A 7,547-nucleotide genomic window follows, 5' to 3' on the forward strand; every position below is an offset into this window, starting at 1 on the left:
TTTTAACTTAAAATATTTTGATTTTATTTTTAAAAAAATATTTTATTATTACAGGTGTCTAAACAATGAAATTTATTTTTAATAAAATAACTTCAATTTGCCACTGTCTCGTGCGTCGTACTTTTCAATGAGAAGTTCGACTTAAGAATTACCCAAATTTATATTTAAATCTGTAGATTTGGCGTTTTTAACATGTTGTTAACATGTTGATATATAGATGTACGGCCATGGCTAAGTAAACACTGGTCTGAGGGAGCGTGGGAGAAGGCAAGATGGGCCCTCTGTCTCACTCTTTATTCACCGTTAGATTTGCATAAGCCTGCATTTCCCTTAGCGCCATATATTATGCATAAAGAGAGTCGCTTCATCCCCAATTGTACAGCACCCCTGCGATTCCTGTTTGTCTTGCTCATATAAAACATACAGCTTTTTAAAATGGATCGAGACGTCGGAGGGGTGAGAGGCTCGGATTACCCGCCAACAGTAAAAGTCCTCATCTTTTTATTGTATTATATGCCCCGAGGAGTTGTAAGGACATAATTGGTTATTTTCTTCGCCACTTTGTTAAAATAAAACTACCCCTCGATGGCTTTAATTCAATTTTTGTTTCTTCGACCGTCTTCAACAAACAGTACGTACAAGTGCGGAAAGCCTTGTCGCAAGGTGTGTAATTATTATATGAGACACGAAAGGGCGTTGTAAAATTATGTTGTTTCGCTCTCGAGAAAATAAATTTATATTTATGAAGTTTTTATGCAAATTATAGATTAGAGTGTAAAAACCCGCCTCGGACCTTCCATAAACCTCGGCCAATTTGCATACATTAAGATTTTCTAATTTTAATTACCTGTTACGGTTTAGTAAAAATTTATTTTTAGGCGTTGTTTTTTTATATTTTTTTAGGCTTTGTTCACCGTTTCGACAAATTATGGCCCGTTACTGTTTTTAGATTCTTTACGGTTTTTAATTGCAGGTTAATTTCCAATGAAAAATACCACGTCATCAAAATTGACGATTTTTTCTTTTTTCTTATCCCAAAACCCTTATCAAATATATATGATCGACTAATTAATTTTCTAAATAGTAAATTAAACGTAAATATTTTTAAATAAAGAGAAAAACGCAGCAATCAAATTCAAATTCAGCAAGAGTTGCAGTTGTAGGGAACAAATTTAATAAAATACATAAAAACCCATACATGAAGACTAAACTGTGAAGATATACATACACACGTACAGATTTTTGCCTATTCCCGCAGTCTACCGGCAATTTCAGCTTTTGTAATTTACAATAAACCACCTACCTTGGGTTTTGGCTGTCCGGGGTCATAGCTCGGTCTTCACTGTCCCGCCACCTAAGTTGGGCTCCGAGTCCTGTCAACAGATAGGTCATATCAAACACAGTGCAATCACATCATAACTCCACCATCTCACTCATTCTTAAATTCACCCTTTCTTATTTACATACCATTCGCTCAATTAGGATAGTGGAGTACTCGATATACTTCTATCACCCTTTAAATTTATTGATGAAATTAACTTAATTGATGGCCCATGGGTACTCAACATTCCACCATCAGCCCTCCTATACATTCACGCCAATAAACACATTCACTCTCAACACACACTATTTGCATAAAACTATCAGTATTATATTCAAATTTGGTCACCTTAAATTGAATTAAAAAAACATTTTAGAATGTTTCACACACTTCAACCTTACTTTTCTCAATTATAATAGATAAAAATCTTAATTTTATTGGCATAATAGAGAAAAGAAGCATTTCACTTTCTAATGGGTGTAAAAAAAGTTCAATTTGGATCAAGAGGATTTATAAATTTTTGAGTGGAACATTGGACATCTGTGGAAAAAAATTGCCTCTGGCGAATCGAGCTGAAATATCTATTTTTGATTGATATAAGAATTCGTATCTTAAAGCAATATGTGGAATACAATACCATGAACTGAAGACGTCTTCCTAATCCATTGTCTGAGGAATTTAATGTTTTTGCAATTGTGGGTGTTCTCAGCATGGTGTAACCAAATATTTTTTTGGCAAGAAACTTAGTTGATATTCGTTTGTGCCACCAAAACGAACCACGATTTCTAATTTTTCATAACAAACTGGGCACTTTTTAATTTAAAACATGTGAAGAGGGGGAGCATACAGCACTCATGTAAAATACATAATAATAAATATTTTAATGAGATAGTGGTTATCTATATCTATGGATAATAAAGTATAAGGTTTAAAAAATAAATTTATTTGAAGAAAAATATCACTGACAATTATCAATTTAGGACAATACAGTTTGTATTATTTTCTGGCAACTTTTTCCCCCAAAATTTACGCCTTCCAATTTTTATAAAATAGAAAAATCAGTACTGATTTGAAACAATTTTTCTGTTCGACAGGACATGGGGAATACCTACGTTATAAATATCGGCAAACCAAAAAAATAATAATATAATAAAATAAAATAAATTACAACCACAGATAATAAACGTTTAAACAAATTTTGTTGAATTTATCCTAATTTTTCTAATAAATTCTTTACATTATTGTCTAAATCATTATAGTCTAAAGAAAGAGAAAATTGTTTTTTAAATGGTAGAAGAAAGATCGAATTAGAATAAAATCCAAAATATTTATGATGTCGAAAAAATATTCGATCTTGCTAATCTAACCGAAAAATTCCTATTTTTTGTTTGGTAACTAAATTTAAGAGCTTTGAAAGGTACCTAAAACAATGAGAAATGTTTTGTTTTTTAATTTCAATTCTATCAAATTTAAAAAAATATAATAATTTTCGTGTAAATATTGCAAAGTTATGGTTTAGTTAGAAGATTTTTTTTTCAATTTATTAATAAAATTAATATATTTTTTTATGTGGTTAATCTATTTGAAGTGCGGTTGTGACTGTAAATCGGAAATGAACCAACTGCCGAGTGACTCATCTTCCGTATGCAGATACAGCTTTGTCGTCGTCTCATCCCCCAAAACGGATTATTAACGTTTGTCCCCTCACGGTTCGGAGGCGGAGAAGCAATTTTAAAATTTCCTTTTCCCATTGTGACTTCCGGCAAAGACCAATCATCCCCATTGCCTGTAATTCCACCCCCGGCCGGCACCCCACAATTGAATTTAATTTCGATTTCATTAGTATACCCCATGGGGGTTCGGACGTTGGAAACGAAATTCCGACTTCCTTTCAAAGAAAATCGCTCTGACAAACCCGCAGTTTTCCTCCCATTGAACGCAGGAGAGAAAAACCTTTCTGCCCAATTAAATCTCTTTTGAAAACTTATTTTTCAGAGATCTGCCAACTTATAAGTAACGGGTCTTTTATGGTTTCTAATTGTGCAAATATATTTTTTTCTCGTTTAATTCGTACGAACTACATAACTTGTCATTGTTAGGATACAACAAAATAAAAGTAAATCCTTATTAGCTCTTATTATTCATTATATTCATTATCTTGAACATTATCTTCAAATGTTCGGTTGAAGAAAAAGGGATTTCAGGTAGCACGGGTTAATGACTTATAACGGCCCACGCTCTCTTTGCCCTTAATTACTTAATTACCCCTCGCCCTAAGACGTACAAGAATCTGGCAGATAAGGAGTGACAATGGGTTTTCAACGAGAACATGGTTGTTCAGACGAAAGGAGAAAACAGTCAATCCTACTTCTTCCATTTTTATCCATTTTCTTCTCCAGTGAAGAAAAGTTGAGCAGGATCTAATATTATATTATTTTTTATAATTTATAATATCTAATATCTAAAGGAATAATATTTAGTGCGTTTTTATTTTATTTTTTATATAAATAATTATTATCATACACTGAACTTTCACCCCAATGAGAGTGTACTATTCGGTGTTATCGACCCTTGGGTCTATACTCACGGGAGTGCACCTACCCTGTTACGTGGCTTGGTCGCAAGTATCCCACTTAAGCCATATAACCAGTGATCGTCTCTTCCTAACAAACAGGGTTATGATCCAAGGAGGCTGTCCTTAACTAGGCCCTTTCAGCCACCCAACGTACGCAAACTACAATCTGGTCCAAACCTAACTAAATTCCATAATACGTCGCATATATAAATTGTACATTGTTTATTCGGGTTGGTCGGTGGAGAACTCATATTCCTCCATCGACCTACACACGGTAATAAATATTTTATAAATTGGGGTCGATCAATACTTTTACAAATATTCCGCCATTGAATACACACACACTGCTGGAGGAGCGATGGTAAAGCTATATTTCACCATCACTCCTCACCACTCACACTAAATATACGCACTCAAAAAAAAAACACATAAAACATACGTATACCGTACAAATATTAAAAAAAAACACTTATTCCAAAAAGCGGAAGAGGGGTCCAGGAACTCAAAACCGGGTACGAGAGCCATTCTTAAATTCGGTAGCACGCCTATACGCTATCTGTAAGGAGCCAAGGCATGAAAATCTTCTGGGGCACAAAAGCAACGCGGGCTCTGGTCGAGGTGTCAACTTCGTAGGACCATTCTTAATCAAATAGAGACGATACCTCGTGTCCGGCTCAGGCTCTCGGGGGGGGGGGGATCTAGTGGTAAGCTCTTTAGGCCGACGTGTCCTGGAATCCAGACAGTAATCATCGTATTCCTAGGCACTCCAATTCGGCGAATTTTCTAGCAAGAGCACGACGACGGGGTTCACAGGGTACCTATCTCGAAAGTCTAAACAGCGCTCAGAAAGTCGATACATAGGTAGGCAGAGACTTCACCCGCACCGCCTATAGAGCGGGCCAAATTGCAGGAAAGGAATAATTATTATTGGTCGATGGAGGAACATCGAGTACTCCACCGACTAATCTGAATGAGTGCAATGTGCATAGGTGTGATTGTATTTATTTGTGCGATTGTATTAGGACAAATTATGTTAGGTTACGTTAGGGGTTGAAATGACCTAGCTATCGAAAGCTATCCGTTAGTCACAATCTCGTGAGCATGTGGCTCAAAGGGGAAACTAGCGCCTAACCGGGTAAGTGAATTCCCCGGAGGTGTAATCATAGTGTCAGCAACTCGGGAACTGAAAACTCGTCAGGGTGAAAGTCCACATAATTATTATTAAGCAAGAAAGACCGGGAAGGTTGCGAACAATTTTTCTTCACATTTCAGTAAATGAATAAAAATAAATCTTTAAATCATTAAAATATATTTCAACTCTAAATTAAAAATCGGAAAAGTCGATCTGTGATCGACGTATTTAAGCTCAAAACTGAATAATGGCTGCTAACGGTCCTTTTAACAATCAAGAATGAAAATCCATCCGAAAGACCGAAACGATCCAAATTGGAAAATCAAAATATGTGCATCTCAAGTAGTCCATTGTCTGGCGAGGCCGGTCGCATCAAATTAAAGGTGTTGATATGTTAATAAGCGACTTAATAGTACTCACACCTCTGGAATACCGTGTGGCCTTTGCTTTCCTTCTAATAACAGATTAAGAAGAGCCAAAGGATCAATGGTAATGTAATCAATTACTCCAAATCATTGAGCCAACAGATAATGATGTCGTATGCAAATGGTTGAATCCAGGTGGCATTGTGTCACAAGATGGACTTCCTTTAAAAACAATCCGATGCGATTATTCAAATCTTCTTACGTCATCCCCCTCTCGATCCGTAATTACTTTCGGGACTCCGGTAAAGGGATTTATCGGTATACCGTAAACACATTTCCGGCCTGACCGAAGATTAGGCAAATATTAGTTGGCTCATCTCATATAAACGGATTCATAAATATGATAATTTATTATTCATCAACATTTGATATGCAACTGTAATTCTGCCAAGTGCAAAATACACTTTAGGGTTTTTGTCTGGTCAATGACAGTTTCAGTATTTATAACATATTAATTGAACATTCTACATTGCAGGAACTTAATTTTTGTGCTATAGGTGCTTAAACACGATGCGTTGTGCATCGATGAAAACTTGATTATCCACAATATTTGCCAAAAATAATTTCGTAAACTTCAACGTGTGGTTAATAGGATGTAATACTACTTTTTACATTTTTCATAGTATTTCATAGTATATATCTAGTTATATTACTATCATTAATAAGTCTCTCTCTCTCTCTCTCTCTTATCTCTAAATTTTTTGCTTTTCTTCTTTTTCATTCTGTATCTTCCATTTACTCTCCCTTTCTTTATAATTGGCTATCAGCAGTTCTTTATCATTCTCTAACAACTTTCAGTCTATCTGTCTATCAATCTACCTCTATCTTTCCTCTTTCTTCATCTTTTTATCGCTATTTTTTCTTCATTCTAAGTGCTTATCACAATCTTCTGGCCCTCACTCACTTTCTTATTCACTTTGTCTCTCACTTTCTCACTATGTCACTTTCTGTTCATCTGACTATCTCGCTCCTCTCACTATTTTGCTTCTCTCTCCCTCTCCCTCTCCCTCTCACTCCCTCTCCCTCTCTCTCGCTCTCTCTCTCTCTCGCTCTCTCTCTCTCTCTCTCTCTCTTTCTCTCTCTCTCTGTCCCTCTCTCTCTCTCTCGCTCTCTCTCCATTTCTGTCCCTCCATTCCTTCCTTCTTTTCTCTCTCCCATCAGTCATTTTTTCTCTTTATACGTTCAGGGATAGAAATTTCCATGATGCCAACTCACTTTACATGATTATATATTTCCATCATAATCTCATAATTTAAGATCTTAATTTGTTTTATGTCTTTCTCTTTTTTTAAAATTTATCTCTTGTTCCTTCTCACTACTTTTTATTTTTCTATCCATTTCTATTTTTCTAATTCTCTTTCTTCCAATTTATCTATCATTTTCTTCTAATTTCTCTCTCTCACTCTCTCTCTCTCTCTCTCTCTCTTACTCTCTCTCACTCTCTCTCTCACTCTCACTCTCTCTCTCTCTCCGTCTCTCTCCCTCCCTCCCCCCTCTCTTTCTCACTCTCTTAATGTATCTATTAATCTACCTACCTAAGTACTATGTATTTATTTCTCTCTTCCTCAAACATTTGCTAAATTATTAATTCGTACATGTGTATATTTCAAAATATAGGCGCTATTTATATGGAACTTTCACACTATTCTATTCGTGCATCGTGCATTCGGTATAATTGTGTTAGTCATTTTGGTTTAACAGGTTTTTTCCTCGTTGGTCCTATTAGTTATGACCGGAGGCAAAAAAACATAAGAGATCCGGACAACTCTTCAAAGCAAGGGCGATTTTAAGTTTTTCCACCTGCGGTTTGCGTGCTCCGTAATTAGCCGCTCAGTAAGTTTTGCCGGACACAGCATTTAATTTACCCGGATGCTATCACCTGTTCCCAGAATATTTTTCCCATTGCTATTCCATCTCGTTCCATTGCGACCGGCTGCTCGCTCGGCTAGGGAGATAACGTCTAATTTTACGAATTTAATACGTGGGCGTGAGTCGTTACGCTTTTTTAATTCTGACAGGCGTACATATCTCTCTTAATCAAATCTCTCTCTCGCACTCTCTCTCTCTCTCTCTCTCTCTCTATATATATATATA

At 35.9% G+C, this 7,547-nt stretch overlaps 1 long non-coding RNA gene across 1 annotated transcript in view; it reads right to left on the minus strand.

Annotated features, from left to right (window-relative positions):
- Positions 1 to 1,297: 1,297 nt before the first annotated feature.
- Positions 1,298 to 7,547, minus strand: part of LOC112127532 — a 63,304-nt gene continuing 57,054 nt past the window's right edge. The window contains exon 3 of the long non-coding RNA XR_002910609.1: positions 1,298 to 1,373. This is a non-coding gene — a long non-coding RNA (uncharacterized LOC112127532). The remainder of the gene's footprint in view (positions 1,374 to 7,547) is intronic.

The sequence above is a fragment of the Cimex lectularius genome, unplaced genomic scaffold, assembly GCF_000648675.2.
Source record: "Cimex lectularius strain Harlan isolate CLEC.00 unplaced genomic scaffold, Clec_2.1 scaffold241, whole genome shotgun sequence".
Classification (NCBI taxonomy): domain Eukaryota; kingdom Metazoa; phylum Arthropoda; class Insecta; order Hemiptera; family Cimicidae; genus Cimex; species Cimex lectularius.